The sequence below is a fragment of the Lissotriton helveticus genome, chromosome 2_2, assembly GCF_964261635.1.
Source record: "Lissotriton helveticus chromosome 2_2, aLisHel1.1, whole genome shotgun sequence".
Lineage (NCBI taxonomy): Eukaryota > Metazoa > Chordata > Amphibia > Caudata > Salamandridae > Lissotriton > Lissotriton helveticus.
The window spans coordinates 117,602,175-117,624,020 of record NC_136060.1 but is presented as its reverse complement, the minus strand read 5'-3'; the positions used below and the strand labels follow the sequence as shown (position 1 = coordinate 117,624,020).

The window sequence follows — 21,846 nt, the reverse complement described above, 5'->3', positions numbered from 1 at the left end:
TGACCCAAGTCACCTTTCACTTTTCATGTCGACCGGCGTCGTTCCCAAACAATATGTCCCGAGTAGTGTTCGCCATCTCTTACTTATCAGGGGATGCGGCGAACTGGGCAGTCCCTTTCGTCAGAAATGACGATCCCATTTTAAATGATTGGACGGCTTTTCGCCGAGAGTTCGAACGGGTGTTCGATCGGAGAGCGACAACACTGAGTGCAGACAGAGAGTTGCTGGGACTCCGACAAGGGAGGAAAGATTTGGTTTCTTACATGACCACTTTCAATCGTCTTGTGGCCGAAACAGCATGGCCCGAAGAAAAAAGGATGGCGTTGTATTACCAAGGCCTGTCAGACGAGTTGAAAGATGTAATAGCTCAGATTGACCCTCAACCCGCAACCTGTGTCGATTTGATCAACCTCACGCTCCGCTTGGACCATCGTCTGGGAGAGCGAGGAGGCGATCGTAGAAAACATGACGGGCCTTCTGGAACCACGGGACAAGTACTTCCGTCCAGTCCACGGACTAGTGATAGTACTTCTGAACCGATGGATGTTGGAGCCATCAGGTCCCCCCTTACCAGAGCAGAAAGAGAAACCCGCCGCACACAGGGACTATGTATGTATTGCGGGAAGAAGGGACACTATGTTAAGGAGTGTCCCTCTAAGCCCAAAAGATCCAAGTCCTTTTTCTCGGGATAGAAAGTGGCTCTCACCGCGGCCATTTCCGAGAGAAACGTTGAAGGCGTTCCTTCCAGTAAAGGCCTGGAAACGAAGGAATGGAGGCTGACATCGTTGGCTTCGGTTGGGAGTGAAGCCCCTGTTACGCACGTTGCCTTGCCCACTTCTCTACTGTCTCAGGGCAAAGTACATGCCGTGTGGAGCATGGTGGATTCGGGGGCAACGGGGAACTTTGTGGACGAAGGCCTGGTGCGCCGTCTAGGGTTGGGAAGGGTGTCCATCGCCAACCCAGAAACCGTGTTGGCTGTGGATGGTACTCCTCTCAAATCCGGTCCCATCATTGAGCGTACGGAGGAATTGGTGCTGGTGTTGGAGAACAGTGCCATATCCCACGTTGAGAGCATAGTGCTGAATATAATAGAAGCTCCACAATATGAACTAATCTTGGGTATCCCATGGTTGGAAAAGCACAACCCTTCTATCGATTGGAGAGAGAAAACCTTAGCCTTTCGTTCTGATGAGTGTCAGAGCGTATGTTTACATACATCCACATCACACACTGTGGCTTTGACTCAGACAATGTACGTCGCTACTGCGGCGGAAAAGGTAACCGTCTTGCCTAAAGAGTATCACAAGTACAGCGAGGTTTTCAGTGAAAGTCAGGCCGAGGTACTGCCACCACATCGGGAGTACGACTGCCGAATAGACCTGGTGGAAGGAGCCGTTGTTACGTCTTGTAGAGTGTACGCATTGTCCGAACCCGAATCCAAACACTTGCAAGAATACCTGGCACATTTCAGCGCTATAGGCTTTATCAGGCCCTCCAGGATGCCAGCAGCGTCCCCTGTGTTCTTTACGTCGAAGGCCAATGGGGAGCTGCGCACCCTCATTGACTATCGCCAGTTGAACAAACAGACCATACGAAATCGGTACCCTCTTCCACTCATCCCAGTGCTGTTGGACCAGGTGAAGGAGGCTGTGATCTATACACGGTTGGATCTTCGTGGTGCCTATCACCTGGTCAGAATTCGCAGCGGTGATGAGTGGAAGACGGCCTTCAAAACCAGATATGGCCTTTTTGAGTATCTGGTAATGCCGTTCGGGCTTTGTAATGCCCCGGCGGCATTCCAGTACTTTCTTAATGATGTGCTGAAAGAGTATCTGGATCAGTTCGTAATCGTGTATATCGATGACATACTGGTCTACTCTGACACACGAAAACAACACGCCAGTCATGTCCTCCTGGTTTTACAGAAGTTGCTGGAGTACCGGCTCTACTGTAAACTCAGTAAATGTGAGTTCAGTGTGGAGGAGGTGGAGTTCCTAGGGGTTATCCTGACACCAAGAGGGTTTCACATGGCGGAGAGAAAGATCGATCTGGTGCGTGCCTGGCCAGTGCCTACCTGTGTAAAAGAGGTGCAGTGTTTCCTTGGCTTCGCCAACTATTATAGACGGTTTATCTCCCAGTTCTCTTTGTTGGCCTCTCCCATTACTAAACTGTTGAGGAAAGGATTTCCATTCCAGTGGAATACGGAAGCCATGGAGGCCTTTGAGTCACTGAAGGAAGCATTTTTCACTGCCCCAATCCTGAAACATCCTCAATTGGACCTGCCCTTCATCGTAGAGGCGGATGCCTCAGATTCAGCAGTGGGGGCTGTTCTGTCGCAAAGAGACAGGGAGACAGGTCAAATGCATCCAGTGGCCTTTCTATCCAGGAAATTGAACACTGCCGAGGCTAACTATACTATATCAGAAAAGGAACTGCTGGCCATTAAACGAGCATTTCAAGAATGGAGACATTACTTGTGGGGATCACAACATATTATAACTGTGTACTCCGACCATAGAAATCTGCTGTTTATGAAAACTGCTCGCCACCTGTCCCAACGACAAATGAGGTGGATGCTGTTTTTCGCGGAATACAATTTCATCGTCACGTTCCGTCCCGGAACAGAAAATAAGAAAGCGGATTCTCTCTCTCGGCAAGGGGGAGACGTGGTGCCGGCAAAGGAGCAAATAAGAGCAATAATCGACCCAGAAAAAGTGGTGTGTCTGATAACAGCAGATCGGTTCCTCGACCAAGTACAGAAAGATAGAGATCAGGTCCAATGGAGGAATTGGGCAAGCCAGAACAATCTCCGAACCATCCATCATGGAGTACCCTTACATGGAGGGAAGTTGTTTTTACCCTCCCATGCTCTGCGTCTCCAGGCGTTCAACTGGTGCCATGGGGAAGTTATGGCAGGCCATCCTGGGGTGAGGAAAACAGTCCATCTCGTGAAACGCCATTTCTGGTGGGATACTCTGGCAAAAGACGTAGAGAGATGGATAGGACACTGTGACACTTGTGCGAGAGCGAAGGGGGATCATTCCATGAGTCGAGGGAAACTCAGACCGCTGCCCACTCCATCTCGTCCTTGGCACACCATCAGCCTGGATTTTATCGTGGGTTTGCCCATGGACCAAGGGTACAACGCGATAATGGTAGTAGTGGACAGCTTGACAAAAATGGGGCACTTCATACCGTGCAAGAACCTTCCTACTGCCAGCCAGACCGCTCAATTGCTCTTAACTCAAGTGGTACGGATTCATGGACTTCCACGGGTGATAATCTCTGACAGGGGGCCGCAGTTCGTGGCCAGGTTTTGGCACATGTGGTGTAAGGCACTGAAGGTGGAAGACGCTCTGTCCACCAGTTTCCACCCTCAGACAGATGGTCAGACAGAGCGGCTGAACCAAACACTCAAACAATATCTGAGGTGTTATTCGGAAGAAGCTAGTCGCTCATGGGTCTCTCTTCTCTGGTTGGCGGAGCTTTCGTACAATAATGCATGGCACAGTGCCATAGGAGAATCTCTGTTCAAGGCCAATACAGGGTTCCACGCAAACACCTTGCCTTTGACCATACCCGGCAAAGTCCAGAATCAACCCAACGTGGCGGCACACGTGAAGGCTCTGTTGGAAACACATCGGCAGATCCAAAAGACCCTGGTTCAAGCAAAAGGCTCGTACAAGAAATGGGCAGACAAACATCGACAGGAGAGTCCTGTGTACGAGATAGGGGACAAGGTCTGGTTGTCCACAAGAAACATTCGGTTCAGATACCGCAGCATTTTCCATCCCCGCTTTATCGGTCCCTATGCCATCATCAAGAAAATCAACCCGGTGGCGTACAAGCTGAAGTTGCCTATGTCTATGCGGATACACCCGGTGTTTCACAGCAGTTTGCTGAAGCCAGCTGGTTCAATGCGCCGCAAGGCCGCACCGCCGGTGCTGAGGGATGGACAATTGGAGTTCGAGGTCCGGCGTATCGTGGACTCGAAGTTCCGTCAGGGGAAGCTGTGGTTTCTCGTTTCCTGGAAGGGCTATGGCTCTGAGGACGACTCGTGGGAGCCTAGCTGTGACGTCCACGCCCCGCGCCTGGTCCGCTCCTTCTTTGCCCGCAACCCGAGGAAGCCGGGCGCTAGGAGGCACAGGGCAGGGGGGCGTACTGTCAGGGTCTGACTTAGGTGCCTACCTAGAAATTAACTACATCTCCCAGAATGCCTAGCATGAAGGGGGAGGGCCTCAGAAGGCATATCTTCTCATGGATGCCTGCTACTGGTGCTTGTGATTTGTCCATTGGGAGCTGATGTTGCGGACGCCCTGTCCCCACGGAGTTGCTGGGGAGGTGTGGTTCGTTTTGCTCTGTGGCTGCGGAGCAAGTTGTGTTCAACTACGCGAAGACAGTTACCGGCTGGTACTGTCTAGAGTTCATTCCGCAAGATGCGTGAGACGCTTGGATTGCCCCCTCCGCGTTCTTGTGATACTGTTTCTCCGATTATGTGAGTGAACAGGAGACGCTTGGATTTCCCCCTCGCTGTCACTCACGGGACGCGGATTCATCTGCGCTGCAGACACCGGCTGGTGCTGCGACTCATAGGTGGCGTGGGAGACGCGGGATTTCACCCTCCGTGCACACCCAGACCTAGACGGTGTTCTCGGCTGAGAACATCGTACAGGAGACGCAGGACTGCACCCTCCTGTTGTTGAACTATTGATTTTGTTTTCCGTTTCTCTAATTGGGAGCAGGAAGAGCCTGCTGGCTATCTTTGGGTTTCGTTTCTTTTTCCTTACATAAACAGCGGATGCTGGTTTACTTTACAAGAAGCGGCTGGGAGAGACTTTAATCTATTCAGACGCCTCTTGAGGATCCCTTTCAGTTTCTCTTCCTTTGGCAAACTGGTGAGTGAATGTGGGTTATGAAGGCGGGTGAATGATGCACATAACACAAGCAGGTAGTAGACAGGCTGTAACGTGTAATTATTCTCCTCAGCCTGAGAAAGACATCAACAGAGGGAAAGGTCGTTTTTTTGTGAGTCTTATCAGGTGAGGGTTCACAACAGCACTTGTGATATATCAAGGGAAATTAGAGTGCAGTGGGCTAACGTGTCCTTTCTTGTCATTCCAGGTCCTTATCCCTGCTGTTCCTATCCCTTCCCTGTTTTCCCTCGCCTGATTGCCTTTACACTCTGGAAGTTACACAGTCAGAGTGCGGGGACATCAGGAGGTGGACCCCATTTGAGCATCATTCCGACCCTGAGGAATAGCAGCCGTGACAGAAGAAGGACGAACCTGCAGTATTGATCAAACAAAAAAATAAATAGTGTGCACTCAGACACTCAAGAATAGAAATAATGGGGTGGGAGGAGGAAGCCGCCGCATCCGGAGGAAAGCGACGCAAGATGGCGGCGACCACGGGCTCGGGTTTAAAGGTTCCTCGCAATTTTCGACTGTTGGAAGAACTTGAGGATGGCCAGAAAGGCGTTGGAGATGGAACAGTTAGCTGGGGCCTTGAAGACGATGAAGATATGACGCTCACAAGGTGGACAGGAATGATTATAGGACCCCCAAGAACAATTTATGAAAACAGAATATACAGCCTTAAAGTAGAATGTGGGCCGAAATATCCAGAATTACCTCCTTTTGCAAGATTTGTAACAAAAATAAATATGAGTGGCGTAAATAGTTCTAACGGAGCGGTGGATCCAAGAGCCATATCTGTTCTAGCAAAATGGCAGAATACATATAGCATCAAAGTTATCTTACAAGAGCTCCGGCGTCTTATGATGTCTAAAGAAAACATGAAACTTCCTCAGCCACCCGAAGGACAATGTTACAGCAATTAAAAAAGAAAAAAAGCCCCACTTTCAGTTTAAGCTGTTTTCATTTTCCACAGTAGTACATTTTATAGGTACATCTTGTAGGCCTCAGAGTATTGGAAAGGAGTTCCCATTCGACAGCAATTTTCTCTTGAGATACTGTAAACAATCTTGATTTTACATCTGAAATATAGGTTGTCCTATAACATAACTTTGCCATGTGTAATCACTGTCTGCATAGTTGAACTTCTGGTGTCAAGAAAAATCTATTTAAAATTATTACTGTTGGGAACATTGTGAAATATATAACTCAACTGTGAAAACATAATGACAAACAATTTGCTGCAGTTTTTACATTCTTTTTCAATGGAGTTGAAGCTCAGGGCTATTTATTAGTCTACACACGTTTCACTTCCAGTTTTACAGTAGACTATGTAGACTACTAAAGGGGATGTATTCTACCTTAGTCATCCCTCCCTCTGTGCTGTCTTTAGTAAAGGCTGGATGTGCTTGTGGACTCTTAGTTTTTAATAATATGACGTTTTCTTCCACACAACCTTCAACCAAGGTGGAGATTGTATTTGTTCTTCATTATCTGGCCTTGCGCAAGAAATTAAAAGTTGTCCCACTCTACCCAAAAGCTTAAATTTTTTTAATCATTTTTTCTTTTCATCAACCTGTGGAGAGACATGCTGTGATTTCTCTTCCCCTTACATTGTTAGTGTACATGTTTTAGAGTAAAATACTCACTTCACCTTTCATTTTTACTTATTGAATAAAGTCGCCATTTTCTCAATGTCATTGTGCATCTACTTGAGGAAATGATCCCTTCCAATTCATAAAGCAATGGCTCCTAACAGAGGAGGCCGTTGGTAAGAGCTGGATTTTGATGTATTAAAAATATTTCTGTTGCCGTAAGTTGCGGATCCCTATAGTTTTCAACAATTTGTTTAGCAAATAACCAAATTCATGTGTTGCCGACATTCTAAATAAAGCACTCCAGTACAGCGAGGCGATTAATTCGCAATGTAATTTTTGACAGGAAAGGTTGTTTTCAATAAATTGCACTCTACCCTTGCCCCGGCTATAATTGTTTGTTTTCGTGGTAGAGACGTACTTAATGTCTCGTAACAGTTTCCCCTTTTTATTACAGAGCCGGCATTTAAGCTGCTGAATTTAGAAACAAAAATGTGCATTGAAGAAGGTTGAAGGCTACAGTCTAACTCTTTATTAGACCTGCTGTTTTGGACCATTGTATACTGAAATGTGGATGAGAAACTTTGTAATTAAGTGCATTCTACATTTTGTTTTTGTTGGGAAAAGTCAGTGATTGTGTAAAGCCACTTCTTTTAAACCAGCAGTTGTCAAATCAGTGTACATTTAGTATATTCAGTTTCACTTTTTTAGAAACACTCAAAATAGTTGGAAGAATGAAACATCCATTGTAATTAAACAGAACAGTATTCCATAAGCAGCCTTTTTATTGTATCAGACCATTGCCTGATTTTAATATAATAAAAAGCGTGCATTAATATTAAAAAAAAAAAAAAAAAGAATAGAAATAATGATAAAATCACAGATCAAATAAACATCATGGATTATAAACAAAATTCAGATAGGATTAACGAACCCATTATTCACCCGATAAGAACAGCCGATTTCAATGAGAAAATAATAATAAATACCTTGAGTCAAGGGAGAAGAATAATCATAAATGGAGAAACAACACAAGACTCAAAATCAGAAGAAGCAAAATGGAATTCTCAAATAACAGAAGACAAACTGGTATTCACACCGGATTACCAGATAACAGGGGGTCAAGACTTCTTGAATAGAGGTAATATAATGCGGCTGCTGGGAGAAATACCAGAACTGGAAGACATTACATCCCAAAACCTTCTGTCTGTAGAATTTAAACACACAAAAAACAAACCAGAAGTAGAAGAGTCTTTAACCATCTGGTCGTCTAAGGACATAGTTGATAGAATACTTGCTATGAGCCCTTCCTTTGAAGCTTGAGGCATAAGACTAAGGCGGGAAGAACGGAAAAAATACCCATTCCCACTTTTAAAAAACACAACTACAAACAAAAGGAAAATGGAAGAGGTGAATACGCAAAAAACATGTCTAAAGGGAGCATGCTCAGTAACCCCGCAAAAAATATTACATAACACAAAAAGGCAAGAAAAGGCAGGGGTGCAAGGAGGAGCCCAGGAACAAACTACTGACTGGTCCTGGGTGGCATCGGCTTTGAGCAAAAAGTGTACCTAGCAAACCTAAACATTTAAAAGAAAATAGAAAATTAATGTTACAGATAACAGTTTGTAATCAAAATGATTTATTCGATACAAACCCACTTATGATCAATCTCTGCTCCTGGAATGTTCATGGTTTTAATAGCATGGGGCACGACCAAAAAACCATAAATTTCTTGGAACAGCACAATCTAATATTGCTACAAGAAACCTGGAACCTACATCAAACTTCCATCCCGGGTTACATTGAGTTTCACGTCCTCGCCGAAGAATTATCAAAATTTGGTCATCCGAGAGGAGGCTTGTCAACATACATCGCCCAGCATTACAGATGGCAAGCAGAAGAAGTAGACACGGGGGCAAAGTGGATACAAGTAATAAAACTTACGGTGAAGCTGGACCAGGGTCCATGTATTCATAACCTACTAGTGATCAACGTTTATGTACACCCTGAAAAGAAAAAGAAAAATGAAAAATTGATAACACTACTAACTTTAATCAAGGCATTGCAAAACGCCCATGAGTCATATTCCATGATAATCTCGGGGGATTTTAATAGCAATTTAACCAAAGATGACAAAATAATCCGAGCTCTCGGCAAATTGGACCTTTTTATCCTGAATAAGAATGACAATGGGGACAATGGCATACCTGTAACTTTTGTAAGCGGCAACCGGAAGTCAACAATAGACTTCACAATAATGAGCAAAAATTTAATATCGAAGGTGAGCTCATTTTCAATAGGGCAACTTGTGGAAAGTGATCACCTTCCACTAATTACCAAAATAAAAATGGTGGTTAGTAAGACGGAAAAACAAATCAACATCAATCAGTATACTGAAAAATTCAATCTGCGTAAACTGAAATGGGGAGGAAAGGAAATAAAACCAACAATGGATAAATTCAAAAACGAACTGCTCAGACTAACACCGGAAGAAAAAGAAAACCCAATAAAAACATGGGAATACCTATGTGAAGCCGTAACAAGGTGCCCCCCAATCAAAAATCATAAAGCGAAACGAATCAGTAGTGGGAAAAAGCCTTGGTATAATATTACCTTGAGAGAGGAAAAAAGGAAAATCGCACAAGAAGTCCGGAAGCAGGTATTAAATATAAAAAGTGGAATAAAACCAGACAAGTTGAAACTGAAAGCCATGCGGAAAAGATACAAGATCATGCTGAGTAACGCAAAAACATCATACCAAAATGAAATTTGGACTAAGTTACTAATTGCTGGGAAACACAAAAACGCTCGAACATTTTGGGGTATCATCAATAAATTGACAAAGGGTTACTCTCTAACACAGGAGGCAGGCATTGGAGAATGTAAGTGAATCCAACATGTCAAAAATATGTTTGTTCATTGATAGGGCAGATGGTCAAAACAGACAATGTATACCAGACTGTGAAACTTGCATTAGAAACTCCGAACATGCAGATAGTATCTTAAGAACAGGAAACAGACCTCCAGAAGAAACTCAGAAGATAACTGTGGGTTGTGAAAATTGGAAACCTGAATTCACTTTCACTAGTAAATCAGAGAAATTAGTAGACACATTTCCAGAAACCCTGGTAACAACAGACCAACTAAAAACAATAATAAATCGCCTGAAAAAAGAGGGGGCACCGGGTCCCAATGGGCTTCCAAATTCCATCTTTAAACATTCGCCTGAATTCTGGGCAGACTATTTAACACCACTTTTTAATACAATTTACAACCAGAAAAAACTGCCCAGATCCTGGAATGGGAGCATAATTCACCCCGTTTTTAAACAAGGTGACCACAATGAGCCTGGGAACTACAGGCTGATTTCGCTGACAGATGTGGAGGCAAAATTATATGGGTCATGCTTATTATCACACCTCCAAGACTGGATGGAATACACGAATATAATACCGATGTTTCAAACGGGTTTCCGGCTAAGAACCGGTACACTAACAAACCTGATAACCCTGTCTATGTTAAAAGAAAAAGCAGAAAAAAGGAAGACAAAACTATACGCTTGTTTTATAGACCTGCGAGCAGCCTTCGACAGAGTGAACAGAACCCGACTATGGGGAAAACTAAGATCTTGGGGCCTCCCGAAGAAACTGCTTGTTAGACGGACCGGGAGGGTCGGCCGAGGATACGGGGAGAGGTCTCCGGGGAGAGCCGTCTCCAGTAAATCGTACAGACAAGTAACTTCCCCCCCACAGACGGACACCACACAATGATAAAGTTCAACGATACTTTATAGACAATTCTTCAAGTACGGTAGAATGGTACAAGGAGGTCTGGACTCAGGGGTCCCCTCTATTCTGGTCTCTGTTTGGGAAAAGGGTAGCGGGACAGTCTTGTTACCAAAACGATGGAAAATAGCTCTCAATCCTCGAGCTCGGTGGTGTAGATGAACGGGCCGCGGCGGAGCCAGCAGGTCCCGAGATGGATGAAGGCAGACGACGGTCCGCGGCAGAGCCAGCAGGTCCCGATGAAGGTGGTGGTTACAAACGGTCCGCGGCTACGCCAGCAGGTCCCGACGATGATGAAGGATAGGGTGGTTCCCAAAGCCGCGGCAGCGCCAGCAGGCAAGACGAGGGTGCACAAGACAGAGCTACGGCAGCGCCAGTAGTCCGTCAAGGATGAGTTCTTCTTTGCGTCTCTCGACTCCAAGATACAACTCCCGTCCTGCTCTGGAGCTGCCCCAGTTATAGGGCTGGTGTGCTTTGATGTCCGGACCCTCGCACTTGGAGGTCGGGAGGTCCGGGATGAGGGGGTTCAGACACCCAGCAGGGGGGTGGAGCCAGCGTCCGGGGAGGCGATGGGCGAGCGGCACTTGGCGGGTGAGAGCCATCGACACCTCCTGCTCCCATTGACTGACCAAGTAGCCCGCTCACCTCCTGGGTGGATGTTGGTGCCGGAATGTCTGAGGCCTGGCCAGGCCCAGGGTTGAGGTCGATCGGGGGCCAGGCGGCCTCGTGGTGGAGTGTCCAAGATGGCGCCCAGGATGGGCGCGCAGGCCGGTAGTGGGTCGGCCTACGGGGTCAACAGGTTCGAGTGTAGGGGTCCCTGCGGGGACGGTGGACGTGCAATGGTGGTGTGTGGTACTTGCGTGGCTGGTTCGGGCCTGGTTGGGCCGGGGGAGAGCGGCCCTTCATGTGGCCTGTCCAACATGCGTCCCCCCCAGCTGAAGGCGGGGAGAGTTACCCGTTCTCTTGGGGACTCTTCGCGTCGAGGCGGAAGAACCGGGACAGGCCATCTGCGTTGGCGTGATCGGGCCCAGGCCGATGTTCAACTGTGAAGTCCATCCCTTGTAGGGAGATGGACCAGCGTAGTAACTTCGGGTTTTCCCCCCGCATCTGCATCAGCCACTGCAGGGGTCGGTGGTCGGTCTGTACCCGAAAGGGTGTGCCAAAAAGGTAGGGCCGGAGCTTCTTGAGGGCCCATACCACCGCGAAGGCCTCCCTCTCTATGGTGCTCCAGCGTTGTTCCCGTGGTAGGAGTCGCCGGCTGATGAAGGCCACCGGCTGGTCATGGCCTTCGGTGTTCACTTGGGACAGGACTGCCCCAATGCCATGGTCGGAGGCATCCGTCTGGACGATGAACTCCCGGCTGTAGTCGGGGGCCTGGAGCACAGGGGCGGAGCACATGGCGGCTTTCAATTGTTCAAATGCAGCTTGACACTCTGGGGTCCAGTTGACTTTCTGGGGCTGATTTTTTGACGTGAGCTCTGTGAGGGGCCTCACGATAGTACCATAGTCTTTCACGAACCTTCGGTAATAGCCCGTGAGGCCCAGGAAGGCTCGTACCTCGGTCTGGGTAGTGGGGGGCTGCCAGGACTGGATGGCGGCAATTTTTAGCTGCAGAGGGGCCACCAGGCCGCTTCCCACCTGGTGCCCGAGGTAGGTTACAGACCCTTGCCCAATTTGACATTTGCTGGCCTTGATCGTGAGGCCAGCTTGCTGAAGGGCGTGCAGTACTGCTCGGAGGTGGTGGAGGTGCTCGGACCACTGGTTGCTGTATACAGCGATGTCGTCTAAGTAGGCGGCGCTGAATCCTTCGAGCCCCGCCAGGACCTGATTGACGAGCCGTTGGAATGTTGCTGGGGCATTCTTCATGCCGAAGGGCATGACTGTGAAATGGTAATGGCCATCGGGCGTGGAAAAGGCAGAACGTTCTTGTGCCCGGGGTGTGAGGCCGATTTGCCAGTAGCCCGCCGTCAGGTCGAAGATACTGAGGTAGCGGGCAGCTCCCATGCGGTCGATTAGTTCATCTGCCCGGGGGATGGGATGTGCGTCTGTCCTGGTGACCGCATTCAAGCCCCGGTAGTCGACGCAGAACCGGAGTTCTGGTGTGGTGCCGGGGGCAGCTGCCTTGGGGACCAGTACTACAGGGCTGGCCCAGGGGCTGTCTGAGGGCTCGATGACCCCGAGCGTGAGCATTTTGGCTACTTCCTCCTGGATGCAGGCCCGTACCCGATCTGGCACGCGGTAGGCCCGGTGGCGGATAGGGGGGCTGTCCCCCGTGTCCACATCGTGCGTACACCAGGAAGTGACACCTGGGGTGAGGGAGAACAGGCTGGCGAATTGTGATAGGAGAACTTGGCACTCCTGGTGTTGCTCTCGGGTGAGGGCCTCTGAGAGTCGGACCCCATCTACGGAACCGTCTTTCTCCCGCGTTCGTAGGAGGTCCGGGAGGGGCTCGGAGTCCTCTTCAGCCCCATTGTCTGTGGCCATCAGGAGGCTGAGTTCTGTCCGTACAAAGTGCGGTTTCAGTCTGTTAGCGTGGAGGACCCGGAGGGGGTTCCGGGAAGATTCCAAGTCGATGAGATAGGTAGCCGGACCCTTGCGCTCGACCACCTTGAAGGGCCCTGTCCACTTGTCTTGTAGGGCGCAGGGTTCGGTGGGGGACATCACCCATACCTGTTGCCCAGGTTCAAACTCGATGGAGGAGGCATTCCGGTCATACCACCTTTTCATGTCCTCCTGACTGGCCTCTAGGTTGGCTTTTGCTAGTTCTCGGAATCGCCGGGTCTGGTTGCGGAGTGTTAGGAGGTAGCGGAACACATCTGGTGGGTTCTTTAGAGGGGGCATCTCCCAGCCTTCCTTAACTAGGCTGAGCGGCCCGCGCACGGGGTGTCCATACAGCAGTTCAAATGGGCTGAAGCCCAGGGACTTCTGGAGAACCTCTCGATATGCGAAGAGAAGGCACGGCAACAGTACATCCCACTGGCGACGGAGGGGCTCTTCCAACCCCCCGATCATCCCTTTGAGCGTGCGGTTGAACCGCTCAACGAGTCCGTTTCCTTGAGGGTGATAGGGGGTCGTGAACCGGTAGGTAACCCCGCACTGTTGCCAGAGAGATTTCATGTATTTCGAAATAAAGTTCGTGCCTCTGTCACTGACGACCTCCCGGGGGAAGCCCACCCGGGAGAAGATCCCCATCAGAGCCCGGCCGACTACCGGGGCTGTCACAGTCCGCAGGGGAACAGCCTCCGGGTAGCGGGTGGCGTGGTCCACTAGCACCAGGATGAATCGATGGCCTTGTTTTGTGCGCGGGTCCAGGGGCCCTACGATATCGATTCCGACCCTCTCGAACGGGGTGGTGACCACGGGAAAAGGTTGCAGGGGGGCTTTCAGTTTGCGGCCGCTCTTCCCACTGGCTTGGCACGTGGGGCAAGATCGGCAATGCTGGTGTACATTGTCCCTCATTTTGGGCCAGAAGAAGTGGGTCACCAGGCGGCTATAGGTTTTGTCTTGACCCAAGTGTCCTGCCAGGGGGACATCGTGGGCCAGGTTTAGCAGAAAGTCTCTAAAACGGAGGGGTACCACTAGGACTCGGCTGGCCCCCAGCTCCGCGATTCTTTGCTCACTGTACAGCAGATCATTGTCCCAGTAGACCCAGTGAGTTCCGGAGGTATCCCCTGCGCTTTGGGCTAGCGCTTGCTGGCGGAGTCCCTCGAGGGACGGACAGGTCCTTTGTTCTTGGCGAAATTGTTCTTGCGTGGGCCCCCCCTCTTGAGGCCACTGGTCGAGGTTAGCGAGGTCTGGAGGTTGAGCTGGTTCGGGGGGGACGTCACGGTCGGTGGTTTCGGCGGGGGCGACCGGAGGCGGTGGCGCCGGCCATTCGAGTTCCTCTGGGCGGGTGTTGGCACGGGCGGTCATGGACCGGGTGGTGACGCACGCCCAGTCCGGGACGCCCAGCATCCCCAGGTGCTCTTTTCGTTCGACTGCTGCCCATGGAGAGCTTTCCAGGTCATTACCCAGGAGGCAGTCTACGGGGGCATCATCTCGGACCGTCACCTTCAACATGCCGGAGACCCCTCCCCATTCGAAGGGGACGCAGGCCATCCGACACAGACTTTCTGAGTTATCGGCTGAACGTACAGGGCAGAGAACGTTTGGTAAGTATTGTTCGGGGGTCACCAGGTGACAGCGGACGGCTGTTACACTGGCCCCAGTGTCACGAAGGGCTTCCGCCCGGCGTCCATTGATGCCCACCCATTGGCTGTACTTCTGGGTATTAGCGGGTAGGGGGACCCGCGGGACCATGTCTCTCCCCCCTAGGCAGGCGAGAGCCATGGCGGCTGGCTCCCATTCTGGGTGTTCCTGTTCATATTCTTCTTGTTCCTCTGAGATCCGTTCCTCCCCCAGAGCAGCAGCGGCTACTTGGCGGGGTCTTGGGCTCTGGTACTGGGGGCAGTTTGGGTCGTTTGCATAGTGTCCGACTCGTTGACATCGATGGCAGGTAACATTGGCTCGAGGTCCCGGTCGCGCTGGGGTGCTGCCCCGGTTGGACGGGGGGGTGGGGCTGATAGTGGGGGTGACCGGAGCGTTGCTTCTTCCGCGTCCTTGGCCTCCACCTCCTCGGGGACGGTGCTGACCATTGTTGTTCCGGTTCTGTTCGGAGGACCCATTTCGACTCACTCTGGTGATCTCCCACCGGTCAGCTTCGGCTGCGAGCTGCCGGGGATCCGTTAACTTGCTGTCGAGGAGGTGCTGGCGAAGTTCAATGAAGCAATTGTTCGACAGATGCTCCCATACCATAAGATTGAACAGTTGTTCGTAGGTTGTGACCTTGCTTCCTTTGATCCAGCCCTCGAAGGCTCGGCTAAAGTAATTGACATAGTCCACCCAAGTTGTACCTGGGATGCGGGTGCAGTCTCGGAACCTCTGACGGTACATCTCGGGTGTGAGGCCATAGCGGGTGAGGAGTGCCGCTTTCATATGGTCATAGGAGGTCATCTGCTGGTCCGGGAGTTGCAGCAGGGCGTCGCGGCCCTCATTGAGGAATCTCCCCCACAGACCGGCCCCCCAATCGCTTCTATCGATCCGGTGTGCAGTCATAGCGATTTCATAGGCCTTAAACCATTGCTGGATGTCGTCCTCTCGGAAGTATTCTCGAACGACATCCTTGGGGATGTGTACCTTCTTCTCTGTTGCCCCTGGAGTGTGGGGTTGCTCGGGCACCCCTGTTTCTTTATTCTGTTTGCGTAGGTCGATTTCAGCTAATTTCCGTTCATGTTCATATGCCAGTTTCTTTTCCTCGAGCTCCCTTTGTCTCTGTTTCTCCTCTCTTTCTTCTCGGAGACGCAGGTGCTCTAAGTTGATTTTCTGTTCGGCCAACTTTAGTTCAACGTCCATTTTGAGCCGGGCCATTTCCAGCTCGTGTAGTCGGGTTCTTTCTCGTTCCTGGATCTCGCCTGGCGAGAGACCCGTTCTTCGCTCTTCAGGGCCCATGGGGGTTTGTGCTGTGATGTCTTGATCGGGGGTTCCGGCAGCCCCGGTTTCTGCCCAAGATTCCAGGGCCTGCTTAAAGTCATCTTTGGTATTTAGTCCGGTGGTAGCGATACCTAATTCGATACAGAACTGTTTAAGTTCACGATGGCTGTACTCGCCCAATTTCTCCATCTGGAATTTCTCCGTTGATCCGCTTTCTTTAGTTGACATCGTGATTCGCCGTGGGGTGAGCTACTCTCTGTACGGTTTATGCGGTGATTCGGATCCCGTCGCTGGCCACCAATGTTAGACGGACCGGGAGGGTCGGCCGAGGATACGGGGAGAGGTCTCCGGGGAGAGCCGTCTCCAGTAAATCGTACAGACAAGTAACTTCCCCCCCACAGACGGACACCACACAATGATAAAGTTCAACGATACTTTATAGACAATTCTTCAAGTACGGTAGAATGGTACAAGGAGGTCTGGACTCAGGGGTCCCCTCTATTCTGGTCTCTGTTTGGGAAAAGGGTAGCGGGACAGTCTTGTTACCAAAACGATGGAAAATAGCTCTCAATCCTCGAGCTCGGTGGTGTAGATGAACGGGCCGCGGCGGAGCCAGCAGGTCCCGAGATGGATGAAGGCAGACGACGGTCCGCGGCAGAGCCAGCAGGTCCCGATGAAGGTGGTGGTTACAAACGGTCCGCGGCTACGCCAGCAGGTCCCGACGATGATGAAGGATAGGGTGGTTCCCAAAGCCGCGGCAGCGCCAGCAGGCAAGACGAGGGTGCACAAGACAGAGCTACGGCAGCGCCAGTAGTCCGTCAAGGATGAGTTCTTCTTTGCGTCTCTCGACTCCAAGATACAACTCCCGTCCTGCTCTGGAGCTGCCCCAGTTATAGGGCTGGTGTGCTTTGATGTCCGGACCCTCGCACTTGGAGGTCGGGAGGTCCGGGATGAGGGGGTTCAGACACCCAGCAGGGGGGTGGAGCCAGCGTCCGGGGAGGCGATGGGCGAGCGGCACTTGGCGGGTGAGAGCCATCGACACCTCCTGCTCCCATTGACTGACCAAGTAGCCCGCTCACCTCCTGGGTGGATGTTGGTGCCGGAATGTCTGAGGCCTGGCCAGGCCCAGGGTTGAGGTCGATCGGGGGCCAGGCGGCCTCGTGGTGGAGTGTCCAAGATGGCGCCCAGGATGGGCGCGCAGGCCGGTAGTGGGTCGGCCTACGGGGTCAACAGGTTCGAGTGTAGGGGTCCCTGCGGGGACGGTGGACGTGCAATGGTGGTGTGTGGTACTTGCGTGGCTGGTTCGGGCCTGGTTGGGCCGGGGGAGAGCGGCCCTTCATGTGGCCTGTCCAACACTGCTGGAGGCAATTATAAGCTTGTATAGTAACACCTGGGCTCGAGTTAAATTGGGAGATGGTTGTAGCATCACGGCCGAAATTACAACACAACAGGGTCTGAAACAAGGCTGTGTATTGGCACCAAGTTTATTCAACCTATATATGTCAGATATCGTCAGTCACATGGAGGTCGGGAAAGGCCATCCACCCTATTTGTCAAAAATCCCAATCCCTTTCCTGCAGTATGCGGATGACATTGTTGTTCTGAGTCAAACGCCAATAGGCCTGCAAAGGATGATTAACAACTTAGTAACTTATTTGGAACATGAATACTTGGAATTAAATAAAGATAAAACTAAAGTGGTCCGCATCGTGGGTCCAAAACAGTCAACATTTAAATGGTACGCAAATGGCATCCAAATAAAGGAGGAAACCTCATATAAGTACCTAGGTCTGAAACTGGGGCGAGGACAAATGAACAAAGAACACAAAACAGATCTAAAAGCAAAAACACAGTCTTTGATCTACGCATACCGACAATTGCAAAAAAAATTAAGCTGCCCAAACTACAGACATCTACTGGAAGTAATGAAAGCACAATCCCTATGTTATGTTTACTGTATCTTTAAGACATCTCCTGCTTGATTACATCATTATTAGAATGTTGACATTCCAAAGCTGGGAAGTCAGTTTGCTGATCTGTGTGTCCTGTTGATGGTTGTACATTAAAGCTACTCTACAACTCCAACATCTTTTGGATTGAATGCTTTTATCACTGGCGACGAGGGTCAAGGCTTGATTGGGGACAAGCAATTACAACCATCAATTCCCCTAGACGTGAATTTGGACATATTTTTGACAGAATCCTGGATTTCTTATTTGTTTGGATTGGGACTTCTTCTTGGACTCATTCAACTTCTTCATATGATTTTGGATTTATATAATCTTTGTGACTTTGGATCTACCTAACCTGTCATTCTTCAAACTTCCCTTGAATTTATCTTGGATTTGTGGAATGAGAAGATAAAACGAATTTGGACTATCTCACAGTACATACTGTACACGCCACCTTCTCTAGCTGGATTTAAGAGTTTGCTGCTTGCCCTGAGAAAAATCGGGCATTCTACGCTCTTTCGGGACTTTAATTCTGGTTTTCAGCAACATTTTGCAGCTTGTTGACTTTTAAAAAATAAACGCTACACTTGCCTCGCGTCACGTCGCATGCAGAAGCGATCTTCCGGCATTCTGAAGCCTCAGCCTGCGCGAGTGCAATCTGCCTGAGTACAGCTTCTCTGTGGAGCCACAAACGTCAGACGCGCAACGTCAACGCCGCAGCGTGCAACATCATCACGTTGGCGGCCATCTTTGGGTTTCCATAGTTACGCTCTTCGCGTCAACACAACTTCACGGCGTCATCGAGGCTCCCTGGTTACACGCCTCACGCAAATACACACGGCTGTGTATTTTCACTAATTAAGCACAGTTTTGACTTCCACGCCGATGCGCACGGCTGCGCATCGGCGCAGATCAAGCCCAAATCAAGGACACACACAGAGGAAAGTTCTCTCTTTCAGGTCAAGTCACTTGCTACGCGCTGATGTGCACAGCTGCACATCAATTCTTTGGAGGTTTGGACTGGGGATTTTAAGATGATATACATAGTCAATGAGAATGCTTATCATTAATTTGTGTATTGTTTATTTTGTATCATCTATTTTACATTAGTGCACATATCTAGATGTTATTCACTACCACATTTCTACATCTTGGTAAAATCTAGCGACTAGCAGATGTTAGTTACTGTCTCTATGGACTAAATTCCCTCAGTTCCACAGTTACCACAGCTCATCGCTTGTTTTTTTGGTCTTCTTTCATTATCTTCCAATTATGGCTACAACATCTAGTATGTCACAACCACCCCCATTTCTTTCGGAAGAAGGAGAACCTATTCTTCCTTGGAAGAGATGGAGAAACTTATTTGACTCCTACTTGGTTGCTATTGGTGGAGAGAAATTTTCAGCTTTTAGGAAACAAGCCATTTTGTTACACAATTTAGGGGTTGAAGGCAGACATACGTATGATAGCATGGACAGCATACCTATTGGTGGAGCTGATGGTGAACCTGCAGATGTTTTCGAAATGTCCATGACTATGTTAGAACAATATTTCGGTCCAAGAATCAATGTTGTTCTTGAACGACACAGATTCTTTACTCGTGTGCAAGGTTCTCGTGAACGTGTTGGGACGTATGTTGCTTCCTTAAAAACTCTTTCTCGTACCTGTGATTTTGGAGATTTAGCCGAATCTCTTGTCAGAGATCAACTAGTTCGTTGCACAAACAGCTCTAGGGTTCAAGAGAAGTTATTGTCCAAGAACCCCACCTTGAAAGAAGCTGTGGATATAGTGGAGGGTATGGAAAACACTTCAACGTGGGTCAAGGAGATAAGGAAAAATAAAGAAGATGAAGGTCACACTGTGACTGATAATAAAAAAAAGCCTTCAGACTCTGTACACATGTTAGATGAAGATGTTGTCACATTAGATAATGGTTGCACCTGGAACATGTCCAAATTAGTCAAATGCAATGATGTCAAACATCATTTTAATAATAATTCTAGTCTCCCCACGGATCCTGACTCTGTTCCTTCTACTAGCTACCACAGGGTTGCTTCTAGGAGATCCATACAACTTCCTAAGAAGTTCAATGATTATGTACTACATTAGATTAGTCATTTTCTGTGATAAAAGTTTATCTTTCCTGTAAGAATTTTCCATTTGAAACTTTATCTTGCCATTCGGTTAATCTTTCATGTGTTATTTCCATTTATGCTTTACTTTGTTTTCTTTTTATTTCTTTTCACTATGAATGGGGGATGTGTTATGTTTACTGTATCTTTAAGACATCTCCTGCTTGATTACATCATTATTAGAATGTTGACATTCCAAAGCTGGGAAGTCAGTTTGTTGATCTGTGTGTCCTGTTGATGGTTGTACATTAAAGCTACTCTACAACTCCAACATCTTTTGGATTGAATGCTTTTATCACCCTACCCACCCTGTCATATGCATTGGTCACTTGGTGTGGCAAAGAAGCGGGGTTGTTAAACAGCTTACAAACAAAGATATATAAAGCTGCCCTAAACCTCCCAAAATCGGCAGCACCGGCGCAGGTTCGTCTGGAATTTGGCCTGCTGAACCAGAAGTTTCGCTGCATGGGAACTTTTGTGAAACTCTGCCATAAAATACGTACATCAGAAAAAGGATCATTGGACAAACTATGTTGGGAAGAAATCGCTACCCAGCGGACACAACATGTGCCAAACAGTTGGGGAGACTTTTTGTCCCAATCCTTGATTCATTTAGGACTTGAAGAAACATGGGATTCAATGCCAGATAGAAATACTTTTGACAAAATCACAAATAACACGGTCAAGTGGGAATCCTATCTGGAAGATAAAATAAGTACCGCAAAACAACGACACGGGTGGACCGTGATAAATTCATATTCCGGGATAAAGCCACAGACGTATTTGGAAAGTCACTTCAATAGGTTCCTAAAACAAAGATATATAAAACATCGATTAGGCCTACAATTTTCAAAGGACTTGTTACCATCCTGGCAAAATTGTTACAGTGACTGTCACTGTCGTCTGTGTGGATATCAAAATGAATCATTAACTCACTTACTATGTGCCTGCCCGGTGCTTAAAGAATTGAGGAGACGGCTTTTAAAGGACATTTTTAATAAACTGAAAATTCGGACATGTAGGCAAGCAGTAATTCGATGGCTAGATGGATCATCCCCTATGTTGGCTTGCAGGGGGGTAAAATATATGATGAAGGTACAATCCCTCCTACAGCAAGCCGAACAGGGAATTATAGCAACAAAGTGAAATATATGTCATTCTATTCTTCATATGGCCAATAGTCTTTAATACAAGTAATAGCTATACATGTGTTTTTAACTTATCACAAAATGTATTTTGTAATAATTTTTAATAATTTTATACAATAAAAAAATTGACTAGTGCATACACTGTTTGTTTTGTCTGCTAACATGGCTACACCTTTAGAATAGTATTTAGCTGAACCTAAGAAAATCTGAAACCTGTCTTTTTCTGAAGGGTCTGGTGCATCTACAAGAGCTGTAACTAAACTTCATTTGAAAGCCATATTATCATTTCCTATTTTGTGCAATAGACAATCAACACTTTCAACACCAATGTTACACTTTTCCTCATTTAAAAGTGTATCCAATTCTGCATTGTTCTGTCCCAATAATTAACAAAATGAACGCTTTTGGTTGATAGTTCAAATCAATCTGATGATATGCTGATGTAAATTCAATGTGTGTCCTTTCAAAGGAACAGGACATTCTGGTTCTAGAGGAGACACAGATGGAATATATTTCAGATTCAGACTGTGAGAATGTCTCCTCTTACAGTGCCTCCAATTAATGAACGTCTGGACAGACAGAAAAGGCATTCAAGTCTTATGAAAAGTGTACGAAGCCTATAACGTCAACCCAGACAAAATATCTGAGGAAAATCCTGTATCACTCAGATTAGTCCGAGTTAAGGGAAATGTTGAGAAGCACCATCCCACTAGGTCCACAGGGAAAGCCACTATTTGGGAGCAGCCTAAAGGCGTCCACTCAACTTCAGCAGATGTTGGAGTGTAAAGGGCAAAGAAAGGCTTCTGATGACCAAAGGCAAGATGTGCCACAAAGTTTTGTCTTACAATG

The 21,846-nt window shown here is 48.3% G+C and overlaps 1 pseudogene; it reads left to right on the top strand.

Moving 5' to 3' along the window:
- The first annotated feature begins 5,356 nt into the window (after positions 1-5,356).
- Positions 5,357-6,119, top strand: LOC144821755 (ubiquitin-conjugating enzyme E2 variant 1 pseudogene; annotated as a pseudogene).
- The last annotated feature ends 15,727 nt before the right edge of the window (positions 6,120-21,846 follow it).